The 14,209-nt window shown below is 43.1% G+C and overlaps 1 protein-coding gene and 1 non-coding gene across 2 annotated transcripts in view; one reads left to right on the top strand and one right to left on the bottom strand.

Annotated features, from left to right (window-relative positions):
* Window positions 1-14,209, bottom strand: part of Atxn10 (ataxin 10) — a 127,583-nt gene that overhangs the window by 111,613 nt on the left and 1,761 nt on the right. The window lies entirely within an intron of this gene.
* On the top strand, window positions 971-1,162 carry Gm23517. Its single transcript, XR_003951707.1, has one exon. It is a non-coding gene; the product is annotated as a U2 spliceosomal RNA (small nuclear RNA).

Raw genomic sequence — 14,209 nt, 5'->3', positions numbered from 1 at the left:
GGTCAGGGCAGTCACCAGGAACCATCTAAGGGGCTGAGCAGAACTGGCCCCGTCCCTCACTGGCTACAGTGCTCTGGAAAGGTGGCCCCATCTCTCACAGGTTGCAGCACTTGGGAGAGCAGGCTCTGCACCTCACCCGGGCAATAAAGTGGAGTTGGCCCTGACTGACAAAGGCCCGGTGAGCCAGCCCCAAGAGTGTGAGAGTAGAAAAGCTGGCCCTGTCTTCTGCCAGTGGTGGCATTGGGTGGCCTAGCTGGAGCAGTGCTGGAGAGCTTACTGTGGTAGAGCAGAAAAGGGGGAGTAGGGCTCTGAGTGGGCTCTGAGTTGGCATACCCCAAAATCTGTATTATTTGAGAATGGTTGGGATGTGTGAAAGGGCCAGTCCTCCTGATTCAAAACTCCATGACACGGGGCAACAACAGGATAACCAGGATGAGTCCTGATGAGGATCCAATACTGTCACAGAAGCCAGATATCCTGAACCAGACCAATGGCTCATTGCAGTGAACATCTGTAAGTGAAGATGTGTGCACAGAGTGATATCCTGTGAGACACTGTGACATGCTAAAGCTTCCATGATGAGATGCTTTCGTGTGTGTGTGTGTGTGTGTGTGTCTGTCTGTCTGTCTGTGTGCGTGTGTGTGTGTGTGTGTCTGTGTGTGTGTGTGTGTGTGTGTGTGTGTGTGTGTGTTTTGTTTTGATGGGGAGTTTGCAAGGGCAAAGGGTGGATATGAGGGGACCGGGAGATGAGAGGGACTCAGGTGCATGATGTGAAACTCAAAAAAAGGAATCAAAAACAGTTTTTTTTTTTAAAAAAAAAGTTAAGGATAGCATTAACATATCCCAGTTGCACCATTCCTGAACATACACTGGGGGGAAAAAAAGCATACCCCACCAGAAGCATATTCGTAATACCAAATCCATCAGCATATGTCTAATGCTATTCAGCTGTAAAAAATAAAATAAAATTATTGCTTCTTGGCCTTTTGGCTAAAGTTCAGCATAGTATCTTCCTCAGTTTAATAACTGATATGTCCTTTAGCTGAGGACAATATATTAAATGGGTTTCGGGAACAGAGAGATGAATAGATACTTTCTCCCTCCACTGCACACACTGACCTCTCAGAGGTATTGTACTACCTCTGAGAATAGGGTACCCCCTTCAGGAGGCATTCAAATTCTTGAACTAGGGACTGAAAAGGTGGCTTGGTGGTTAAGAGCACTGACTGGCTCCTCCTCCAGAGGACCCAAGTTCAATTCCCAGCATTCCCACGGCAGCTCACAACTGTAACTCCTGTTCCAGGGGATCTGACACCCTCACATAGACAAGAACACAGGCAAAACATCAATGCACATAAAAATACATTTTAAAAAATTCTTGAACTAAACACAACATGAGTTAGTCCTTTGAGGCAGTGACATGTAAAGGTTGGGGTTTCTTTTCTTGAATTGACCCGTTCAGAAAAAGTAATTTTTTTAATTCATTTTTTAAATTATTTATTTATTTATTTATTTTGTCTTGTTTTTTTCAGATAGGGTTCCTCTGTGTAGCCCTGGCTGTCCTGAAACTAGCTCTGTAGAGCAGGCTGGCCTTTACCTCAGAGATCCACCTCTCAAGTGCTGGGATCAAAGGTGTGAACCACTACAGGCCCAGCCAAGAAAAAAAAGTGATTTTTTAAAAACTATTATGAGGGGAGGGGTTTGGGGTCTTTATTGTAGGTTTTTTCTTTTTTTTCCAATGTCTTGGGTTTAATTTTTTTAATTTTATTTATTCTCTCATATATTACATCCAGACCTCAGTTTCCCTCCCCCCACAGTCTGTGTGTCATCAAACTCTGCCCCATCCACTCCACCTCCATGTTCCTTCAGATAAGAGCAGGCCTCCCATGGATATCAACCAAATATGGCTTGTCGGGTTGCAGTAAGGCTAGACACAAAGCCTCATGTCAAGGCTAGATGAGGTACTCAGTAGGAGAAAGGGGTCCCAAACGCAGGCAAAAGCTTCAGAGACAGCCACCACTCCCACTGTTAGGAGTCCTGCAAGAAGGTCAAGCTATACAACCACAACACATAATCTGCAGAGGACTTAGGTCAGACCCATGCAGGCTCCCTGTCAATTCAGTCCCTGTTAGCCCCTACGATCCCAGGTTATCAGATTCTGCAGGTTGTCCTGTGGTGTCCATGAACCCTGTCTCCTATGATCCTTCCTCCCTGTCTTCCATGGGATTCACTGAGCTCCACCTAATGTTCAGCTGGGAGTCTCTGCGTCAGTCTCCAGCAGGCGCTGGATGGAGCCTCTCTGATGACTATTAGGTATCTTTCTTTTCTTTTTCCCACGATGTTTGGTTCTACCCTAGGTCTGGGCTGTCCAGCCTCTGGTTCCTGGCCCTCTAGGCCCTCTGCCTGTCTGGGATGGGCTCCCTCTCATGGTGTGGCATGGCTCTCAAGCTGGACCACTCCCACAATTCCTGTGCCACCTTTACCCCAGCACATCTTGCAGGCAGGACAAACTGTAGTTCAAAAGGGTTGTGGCTGGGTTGGTATCCCAAGCCTTCCAGTGGAAGTCTTGCCTAGTTACTGGAGATGGCCAGTTCGGGCTCCATATCCTCCATTACTAGAGTCTTAACAGGGGCTGCCCTCATAGATTCCTAGAGTTTCCATTGCCCTAGGTTTCTACCTTGCCCCTAAAATGATCCTCCACACTCCCCCCTATATAGCCCCCCCTTTTCCTGTCCCCACACACCACGAAGTCTACCCACAATATCTATTCTATTTTTCCTTCCCAGAGAGATTCATGTGCTCCAAGGTTTGTAATGTGAGATTTTCTTTCTTGTATAAAGCTATATCAAAATATTCTAATTATTTAATATGCAAGTTATATTGCTGTACTTAAGGAATAGTTTTGTTCTAAAAAAAAAGATAGGTCTGAGAGCTGATGTTTATGTCAATAAACTTTATTTAGTCATTTCACATTACATAAATACCAAAACAAGACAGTGTACCCTTATAAATGCATACAATTATTACTTGTCAAAAATTAAAGGTCAATCAGCATGGCTACAGAGCAATCATCAATGTAAAGAGAGCAGTAAGCTAAGCATGGCTGTTGATCTCTAGCCTCATTCAGTTATTTGAGTGACAACACAAACAAGTGGAATTTAATTGAAGATGGATGTGTGGAAATGTTTAAATCCAGGAATCCAAACTGAACTAAAAAGGGAAATGTGAAACTAGGGAGAGAATAAAAAACATAGAGATAGAGATAGAAATCCATAGGCTACAGGTTTATGCTAAAGACATGTAGAGGAGGGGATCATAGAAAACACAAGTTTCAGAGCCAGGGGCTACTGAAACCGATCATGAAGAATTAGATGCAGATTAGAAATAAGGTCCAAAGCTGGGTGGTGGTGGCACATGCCTTTAATCCAAGCACTTGGGAGGCAGAGGCAGGCGGATTTCTGAGTTCGAGGCCAGCTTGGTCTACAAAGTGAGTTCCAGGACAGACAGAGAAACCCTGTCTCGGAAAAAGAAAAAGAAAAAAAGAAAAGAAATAAGGTCCAGGTAAGGTGTAACATGTGGCAATGTGAAAGTCACGCTCACTGACAGTCAAGGAAATATGGTTGGTCAATGAAAGGATTACCTACGCAAACACTGACCAAACTTTAAGACAATTAAAGCAATTCACAGTTAATAGCAAGCTAAAGCTAAATGTTTTAAAGAATAAGGTGCAGTGGCCCACAGATATTTAAACTGCAAGGTTGATTCAACAGAGTATACTACCATGGCTGGACAAAAAGCTGGAGGCAACCAGGCAAGATGGTGCAAGTCTGTAACCTCAGCACTGAGCCGCTATGGCAAGAGGGCTGAGTTAAAGGACAACACGAGCTACATAGCAAGATCTCATCTCAAACAAATAAGCAAACAAAAGGGCTGGAGAGGTGGCTCAACAACCAAGAGATTGGCTGATCTTACAGGGGTCGGGAGTTTGGCTCCAATATCCACTATAGGGAGCTCACAACTACATGTAACCTCCATGGGCACCACACTTACAAGTATACACAGAGACACATATACATAACTAAAATAAAAATGTTACCGAAAGAAAAAGAACAAGAGTCAGGGTGTATATAGTGGAGAGAAGTCTGATACCACATGACAATCAAGAGGAGTAACTAGTCCATCTAGAGCCGCTGAGTCTCTGGGAAAGGCTTGTCCTCAGAAGTAAGTAGCATCTCTAACAAAATGTTTTCTGAAATGTTATTCTGAGTGGCACTGAATTCACAGCAGTGTAGGGAAACTGTCTCTCTTGTTGAGGTTTCAATAAAATACTGATATATTCATCCAATAAGCCTTCTTTAATGTTTTTTTATATAGTTTCTATTCTCTATGGTGATCGTGAACATGATATAGTGACCAGGACAAAGACAGTTAAGATTTAAATAGCACTAACCAGGTGCTAGCCACTATTCTAGGTGTTGTCCACATAAACTCATCGGTGACGATAACAAGGAATACTAAGAAAGGACCACTCACACACAGCTACTGCTTATCTAGTCTGTGGCCATCAGAGAGCCTGGTTCAGCCAGCTCAACAACAATCCCAGGGGCCTTCGCCTTTCAGTATCCTTACAGATCACTGACCACACCCTTGGGTCCAGTGACCACTACAAAACACCGGAGGAATGGAAGGCCTCCTCAGGGTTCTGGCAGTCACAAACATACCCTTATTTGCTTTGCTCAAATTCCTTCCTGGCTACTTCATCCACTTAAGATAACTGCTGAGAGGTAGCCTCCTGTTGTGCACTTCTGTGTTTTGAAGCTGAGTCAGAACACCTTAGCAAATAGCTCCATGCGGTATTCCAGCTCATGGCATAGGTAAAAATAAAGGAGACTGCCATCACACAATTCTTTTTATAGAGGAACTTGATGTTCTCTCAAACAATTGAACTGAATCATGGCTGAGTCAAAACGCCACATGGCATCTTCAACTAAGCTGATGACTTGTCTGGGTTTTGCTTGGGGGCAACTTGTTTTGTTCTTCTGCGCATCAAAGACTTGCTGGCCACAGGCTCGGTACAGTAATGTTTAGGGGAAACCCATGTGTATGAGTGTACACAGATAGACAGATTTATTTTTTACTCCTGTGGTATCCTGACCTCTAAAGGGCTTAATCTATTTGCTTTCTTCATGAAAGTTAGTCAACATATTTATGCAAGCAACTCAAGATTCTCCCAAGTCATTTTCCATCCTTTGAAACCAGCCATTTGTCACAGTGGTGTTTCCTATACATTTCTAACTAGAGTCTCTCTCCTGTGCTTTTATTGTAAAATACATATAAGGACTCAAGAAATCATAAAAACATGATCAAGTGCTCATATGTGCTAGACATGAATGGAAGAGTTGGGAATGCAGAGTCAAATAAGAATCCAGCCTCTGAGGTAATTATGTGCTTTTAATACTCTGTGATGGTCTTGAAAAGAAGCAAAAATACAGAACACAGGCCTACAGATCAAAAAGATTTGCAATACTATTGATCATTTCTGTGCCACTCTACCCAAGTACCTAACAGCCTCAGAGGGTATTCTCAGCTCTGCATGCTTGGGTGGAATATTCTGTTAGCAGACGCATGTGGCAGAGAAGACAAGAAAAGGAAACACACGAGTGGACCAAAGCATGATATAGCCTCTAGGGCAGCAGCTCTCAACCTGTGGGTCGCAACCCCTTTGGCAAACCTATTTCCAAAAACATTTATATCATTTTATATCATGATTCATAACAGTAGCAAAGTTACAGTTAGGAAGTAGCAACAAAATATTTTATGGTTAGGGAGGGGGGGTCACCACAACATGAGGAACTATATTAAAGGGTCACAACAATAGGAAGGTTGAGACACGCTGGTCTAGAGTCATATCCTCAGTGACCTACTACCTCCACTGAGGCCCTTACCTCCTATTGTTTATACTTCTCAATAATGCAATTATATGATGAAGTTATCAAGGGAATAATCCACTGATCAGAGCAGTCAGGATCCAATCAAGTCTAAAAACCCATCAGTTGACAACCAAGTCCTCGGCACATGAACCAGTGGGAGTCATTTCATACTCAAACCTTAGCAACACGAGAAGTGAAATGGTAAATAAAGCATGCGGGGAAATCGCAGTGTATGTGTACAGATAAAGAAGTCTCCAGACACTGATAAAGTCAATGTCACACACGTGTACTGTTTCTTTGGTACATACTGGAAGCAAGCCAAATACTGCTCACTTTACTATATGAACTATAATTGCCCCCACAAAACTTAACAAATACCTTAATCTTCATTGTCAAATCAATTGGCTCTGGAATTACTTAGGAGATACACCTCTAGGCGTGTCTATGACAGTCTCTTCAGAGGTTTAACTGAGGGAAGGAAGGCTTGATGCCAAACTGTAGGTAGAGGTAGAAAAGAGAGAGCGAGAGAAGCTGAGCAGCAGCATCACCCCACCCATCCCGATTCCTCACTAGATCGATGTGAACAGTGCTTCACAGGTCCTACCTATGCATCATGAAATGACAACCTCTATTCAGTGAGTCAAAGTCTTAAGTTGCTTTTTGTCAGCCATGAGCACACTGGCATATTTTCTCATTGGCCACAGCAATGAGAAAAGCAACAGTATAGGTGGTTAAGCAAATGAATACATAACATGGCGTCCTAAACAGCTTTTTAGTGTTAAAAGTAATTGTCTAGCTCTGTGCACTGGCTGGTGTTGTGTGTCAGCTTGACACAGCTGGAGTTATCACAGAGGATGGAGCCTCCCTGGAGGAAATGCAGCTGTACAGTATTTTCTCAAGTGGTCAAGGTGGAAGGGCCCATTGTGGGTGGTGCCATCCCTGGGCTGGTAGTCTTGGGTTCTATAAGAAAGCAAGCTGAGAGCTGGTCAGTGGTGGCATACACCTTTAATCCCAGCACTTGGGAGGCAGAGGCAGGCAGATTTCTGAGTTCAAGGCCAGCCTGGTCTACAGAGTGAATTCCAGGACAGCCAGGGCTACACACAGAAACCCTGTCTCGAGAAAAAAAAACAAACAAACAAACAAACAAACAAACATAAAGAAAGAAAGCTGGCTTCTACATCCACTCCTGCCTCCAAGTTCCTACCCTGTGTGAGTTCCTGTCCTGACTTCCTTTGGTGATGGCAGCAGTATGGAAGTGTAAGCTGAATAAATCCTTTCCTCCCCAACTTGCTTCTTGGTCATGATGGTTTGTGCAGGAATAGAAACCCTGACTAAGACACACTGTTAAGTGACTTTTCCCAAAGGTGCCAACTGGCTCATCCTCAATGCTCTATTCAATTCAATGCTCATTAAGCATCAAAACAGCATAGGCACCCTGCCAGGAGATGCCCCAAAGATGGTGGTTCCTGCTCTCAAAAAGAGTGCTATCCAGTCAGGAAAGGGAATTATAGCGAACTATTGAGGTGGCCTGGTGGATAAGGTAATAAACCTGAAGGCCTGAGTTCAATCCCCAGGACCCCCAGAGTGGAAAGAACTCAGTCATACGAGCTTTCTTTCCCTCCCTCCCTCCCTCCCTCCCTCCCTACCTCCCTCCCTCCCTCCCTCCCTCCCTCCCTCCCTCCTTCCCTCCTCTCCTCAATAAAAGTATAACAAGAAGGGCATTCCATTATGAAATAAAGACAGTAAGAAGTTCACACTGTAACACCTGCCTCCTCTCTAAAAAAATTCAGTATTTAAAAATTAAAAAGGTATAGCCTAACTTATGAACAATATATATATATATATATATATATATATAACTTCACACAAAGAAACTGGATGGGAGCACTCAACTGAACCTAAAAAGCCAACGAACCCACAAAGAATAATCCTGTAACTGAGGACTGGGTGACTGGATGACAAGGGCTAATGTCCCCTGTCTGATGTGGTGATCAGAAACACTATGTGGTTCACAAAGCCAGGACAGGACTCCTCTGCATGTGAAGGTTTAAAAAAAAAAAAAAACACCTGCAGACACTGTAGCCACATGCAGACTACACAGAAAGCCATGTCCAGGAGGAAGCACAGAGAGCGTCACAGAAAGGACCTGGCCAAGGATGGTGGCTGTGCAGGAAAAAGAAACCCAGATCTCTAATATTACTACTGTCTCACCAAAATACCTGTTTTGAGCCAAGATCACCAGGATGAGGTACAAGAATATAACTTTCACAGAGGAAGGAGAGAGCTCAGAAAAGAGACATGGAAAAAAGTTCTCGATCAATGAAAGCTATTGAGGTAAAAGTTCACAGAGAAAAGTAGCTACAGGAAAAACTGGTTGCTGCCCTCACTATTCCCAACGACCCACTGACAGTTTGTGTCCTAACACTGTAACCCTAGGCTATACTGAACTAAGTCCTAGAGCCCAAAAGAACACTTCGGTCTACCCTACCAAGATGGCTCAGAGGAATGAAAGTGCCTGCAGCCAAGCCTGACCATCTTTGCTCAATTCTTAAGACTCACATGGTACGAGGAGAATGTAGGCCATATTGTTTCTATACACACACACACACACACACACACACCAAACAAATAAAAATATAACCTCAGGAAAGAAGACTTCCATCAGGCAGTGCAAAAGGGAAGTCTCAACAACTCTATCTACAGAGAACCTCTATGGGCTCTCAGTCAGGGGACCAAGGGGCGCAAAGACGGCAGTTACTACAACACAAAAAAACATCACTTCTGGGCACCCTGAAAACCCAGAGCTGAAGAAAGGATCTAGAACTCTGGGGCCCACTTGGATGTCTGAGTACTTTCATGCCTAGTGACACCATGGAAAAAGCAGTGACAACCCTTGGGAAATGTAGCCAAGGGCTCAGACCCCTTAGCAACAGGGTGCATCCACACTGCAGGGTGATCCCAGGATAAAGTCCAGTATGGCAGATATAATCTTACCCTACGAAAGCCTCAGCAAGAGATCAATAACCTATCTGACAGTGCTCCTCCCAGCACCCTTAGACTCCAAAGCTGCTTCTTGAAGAATGGCAGTCGACAGTCTCAGACCAGAGAAGAGCTAAGCAGAAGAGCAGGCTACAACTTAGGATAGGCCTCAGTCCACACCTGGACCCAGCCAGCCAACATCTGGACCAATGATCAACCAACAGGCTAATCAACCACTTTAGCCATGTGCCTCCAGAAGGTTAAGTCAGATACTGTCTATGTGTTTCCTGGGGAATTAAGCCTCAACTGCCTGTAGCAATTACCAGCCCACAGGGCATTCTTATATTGGCTGTTCTTTCTCTCTCTCTCTCTCTCTCTCTCTCTCTCTCTCTCTCTCTCTCTCTCGATATATATATCTTTTGCCTAGAGTTTCAGTTATTCATACTCAGCCCCTCTGGAAACAACATAAGCACTTGCTACCTGGCATAGAGAAAATGTTCATGAAGCAAAACCCACAAGCACCAGATTGCTAACAAGGTTAGCAAACACAATACCCAACCCTTCTACTTGTCTTACAATTCTACCATGTCATCTTTACTTTTTTTCTTTTAGTGTGTATGTATGGGGGTGTGGATGGGGGTAGGGGTACAGACTAATGAGCAAGTGAGCCAGCAAGTGGGTAAATGAGAGCCATGGTGAATATGGAGGTCTATACTGGCTACTCTATGCTGGCTAGTCATTTTGGAAGAGATGGACTCTCAGTCAAGATACTGTTCCCACAAGACTACCCTATAGGCAAACTTGTGACTTGTGGGGCATTTTGTTGACTGATGACTAATGTGGGTGGGCCTATCCCACAGAGGGTGGTGCCTCCCATGGGTGGGTAGTCCTAGATAGTATAAGAAAGCAGGCTGAGCAAGCTATGACGAACAAGCCAGAAAGCAGCATCCCTCCATGGCCTCTAGCACAGTTCCTGCCTTGAGTTTCTGCCCTGGTTTCCCTATGTGACAGACCGTGATTGACTGTGACAAACTGTGTAAGCTGAAATAAAAACTTTCCTTTTGTCACAGCAATTAAAACTTAAACTAAGATAAGGTCAAAGAACTACTTTTAGAAGCATCCATTTCTACCTCATTTTTGAGGCATGAACTCTCTTATTTTTGCAGTGTTGCTAACTGGCCCACAAGCTTCTCAATGGTTCTCCTGTCTCTGCCTCCCATTTCTCTTGGAGTGTTGGAATTACACACACCACCACATCCAGTTTTACCTAGATTCTGGGGATTAAGTGCTTTTACCCACTGAGCCACCTTGTCAGTCCCAAGTCTAACTATTTACATTTGTGTTTACTAACTAGTAGTAACACTTATGCAGTGAGTAGAAAAGGCCAGAGTCCTTCAGCCACACTCCGTGAGTTCTTTAGGGGACAACTGATAAAACGGGAAATTAATTTACAGGCAGAAAACTGCAATATAACCCAACAACCCATCTAGATATGGCCCATTTCCTGAAAAATCCCCTCTCTCTTTCCCTGCTAATCCCAACTTCCATTGATAACCACTGGTCACATGTGTATTATCACTGACTAACATGGACTAGTGTTCCAGTTGGTAAAAAGTATGTTGTGACTGGCTCTTTTCATTGCGGGTTTCTGGAATTCTTCCATGTTCTTCTGTGTAAGCTGTTCATTCCTTTTAATTTAGAAAGTTTTAGACAGTCTCCTGATGACTGACACTTAAGTTGCTTCCATTATTTGATCACGTCAGTGAAGTTGCCATGAACGTACCTTAACAAGGGTTTGGTGGATGCGCATTTTTGTTTCTGAGTAATACCTAAAGCTCTATCAGGTATACATTTAAGTTTATGAAGATGTGCTAGTATGCTCTCAAAGCAGTTACATCTTTTATAATCCCACCAATAACCTGTAAGAGTCCCTGTAGTTCCACAGTCTCTCACAAAACGTTGATACTGTCATTTTAAATTTAGCCATACTAATGAGCACACAGAGTTTGTGGTTGCTGTTTGTAAAGGTTACAGTTGTTTGGCTGGTTTTTAAATTTTTTGTTACTCTTTAGTGGATAGGTGTGCATCCCCTTTGCCTGTGTGTTTGTGTATAGACCCATGCCTGGACCAAAGAGATGAAAGATAAAGCACTGGACCTGTGGAACTGGATTACAGACAGTTGTCAACTGCCATGTGCATGCTGGGAACTGAACCCTGATCATCTGGAAGAACAATCAAGTGCTCTTAATCTTAAACCTCTAAGCTAAGCAATCTCTCCAGCCATGGGCTTTTTCTATATCCCAGGCCAGCCTAGAAATCACTTGTAGCCCAGGCTGGCTTCATAATGGCAATCTTAGAACTACATCACCATGCCCACATCCACAGATCTCATTATGGTCTTGTCTGTTTACAAGAGCTCTTTTAATATACAATTCATAATGCCTACAATTCACCCATTCGAAGTATCTCATTGGATTTTGGTATACATATTACAACATTAATGTCTTAAATGTAGTAAAAATATCTGTAACATGAAAATTGCCATGTAGACTACTTTTAAGTCTACAATGCAATGAGTTTAATTTAACTCACAATTTAACAAGTTTAATTTCATGCACAATTCAACAGCCATCACTACCACCTATTTCTAAAACTTAAATATCCAAACTTGGAATTCTGAATCAAAGGAGTTATTGATGTTCCTTGCTGACCCAAACCGGATAGACTCTAAATTCACTTCTCTATGAATCTGCCCTATAGTTCATCAATGGAATCATATAATGCAATCTTCTGGTAGTTCCTTTAATATCTTGGTGATAATCTATGCTTAACTTTTCTGGGGAACCATCAAACAGGTTTTCATGTTGGCCACACCATTCTACAGTCTCATCAACAGTGTATAAAGACTGCATTTCAGACTGGGAATGTAATTCAGTAGCAGAATAGTGACCTTGCACGTGCAAGGCCTAGGGTTCAATATCCAAAACCATTCTAAAATGGGTTATCAGTTTCTGTACATCTTCACCAACGCTGTTCTTCCCCACTTGGGGTAACAGCCAACCAAAGGGTTATAACGCAGCCTTGCTGTGCTTTTCACACTGGGTGCTGAATAATGCTCACGGCATTTATACATCTTCATTAAAGTGCAAGAGGCTTTGCCCAATTTTTAAAAATGGACTATCTTTTTAGAGAATTGCAGGAATACTTTATACATTCTGAAACAATCTTTTGTTAAATATATGTATTACAAATACCTTTATTCTATGCCTTGTCAATTTGTCTTCTCTTTTCTTTTTTTGGGTTGTTTTTGTTTTTGTTTTTGGTTTGGTTTGGTTTGGTTTGGTTTTATGAGACAGGATTTCTCTGTGTAGCCCTGGCTGTCCTGGAGCTCACTCTGTAGACCAGGCTGGCCTCGAACTCAGAAACCCGCCTGCCTCTGCCTCCCAAGTGCTAGGATTAAAGGCGTGCGACCATTTTGTCTTCTCAATGCTATATTTTGATCAAGAGTTTAATTTTAAGTCTAGCTGGATAAAGTATTTTGCTTAACTAGGATGTTCTCCATGTCTTAGATAAGAAATGATTGCTCGGTGCCAGGGTGGCAAGCTGCTCCACAGGCGTGCATGCGAGTAAAGAACAATGCTGTCGTTATGTACAAAAACACTGCAAAGTCCATTCATACTACTTAAAAAAGACTAATTTTTTTAAAGTCTGCCTAGATCACAAGGATACTATTTTCTTCTAAATACTTCAGAATTTAGATCTACATTCCATGATAAGATATTTTTCTAAATGGTCTGAGATGTACGTCAAGGTTCATTTTACTCTAATTAACATGTAAATAGTTGTTCCCACCCTGCTAGCAGATGGCTCACACGCCAGGAGACCCAACTCCCACTTCTGAACTCCACAGCACCATAGACACCTACAGACAGCATAGACAGCATAGACACCTATAGACAGCAGTCTCAACATGTGGGTGTCTACCCCTTTTGGTGTTGAAGGGCCCTTTCAGAGGGGTCACATTACCAGATATCCTGCATACTAAATATTTGTTATAATTCATAAGAGTAGCAAAATTACAGTTATGAAGTAGCAACAAAAATAATTTTTTGGTTGGGGAGTCATCAGAACATGAAGAACTGTATTAAAGAAGGGCAGCATTAAGAAGATTGAGAACCACTGCTAGACAAACCAACTCCTCTCTCTCTCTCTCTCTCTCTCTCTGGTGGCTCAGCAGTTAAGAGCACAACTCCCAGTGTTTATCCACATGGCAGCTCACAACCTTCTATAATGGGATCTGATGCCTTCTTCTACTATGCAGGCAGAACATCCAAGTGCATAAATAAATATTTAAACATAAATAAATAAGCAGAGCCAGAATCAGGAGTGCTGCACCACCACACAACTGCATCTCTCCACCTATCCGCCAGTTCATCTCTTCTGATCTCCAAGCTGCCTGAAGCACGGACACTGCCACACAAGAACCAGAACTGGACCTTGGCATTCTCATGTTCACCCCAGCACGACAATCCAGTTGGTCCCTGAACCCTGCTCAGTCAATCTGGCATTCCTCAACATCTTTCCCTACCCTGTCTTGCCTCTACCCTTCCCCACAAATGTCCTAATCTGGGCACTTTTTCACTGGGACTTCTGCCATAGCTACTGAAAGAACCCCTGAACTTCATCCCTCTGCCTCCAGCTTCATCCTCTACCCCTAGCTTCTCTGTTCTCTTTCATCCCCAAGAAAGGCAGACAGACAGACTTTCCTCACAAACAGATTTTACCAAAACACTTCTTTTGACTAAACCATCAATGGTTTCCCCTAAGTCCTCTCAGAACAGATCAAGTGAAGAAAACTATGGGCCTTAAACCTCTCAACCAATTACATAAAGGAAACCAATGTTTGAGTGGCTCCTCTGACGCAGAGATATTATTTTTGTTGTTTCTCTGCGACCCCACAGAATCAGTATATGGCCCTTTCACAGATACTGTCTTTTCTAGGAAGCCCCAGAATCTCCGTCATTTTACAGGTATGGGTGTTTTGCCTGTGTGTATGCCTGATACCCAGAGACCAGAAGGGAAAAGTGAAGTTACAGATGGTTGTGAACCACCATATGGGTTCTAGAACTCAGACACTGATCCTCCGGATCCTTCTCCTGGCTCCGGGAGGCAGCACCTTTCCTGTGTGCATCTCTACCACAATATGTTCACACAGCAATCCCCTAATGTGTTTGATGAAAGGAATTATGTCACATTTGTTTTTTGTTTTTTTTTTTTTTTTTTTTGTCGCCTCAGCTCCC

This window comes from Mus musculus, chromosome 15, assembly GCF_000001635.26.
Source record: "Mus musculus strain C57BL/6J chromosome 15, GRCm38.p6 C57BL/6J".
Lineage (NCBI taxonomy): Eukaryota > Metazoa > Chordata > Mammalia > Rodentia > Muridae > Mus > Mus musculus.
This window is presented reverse-complemented; position numbering and strand designations above follow the sequence as displayed.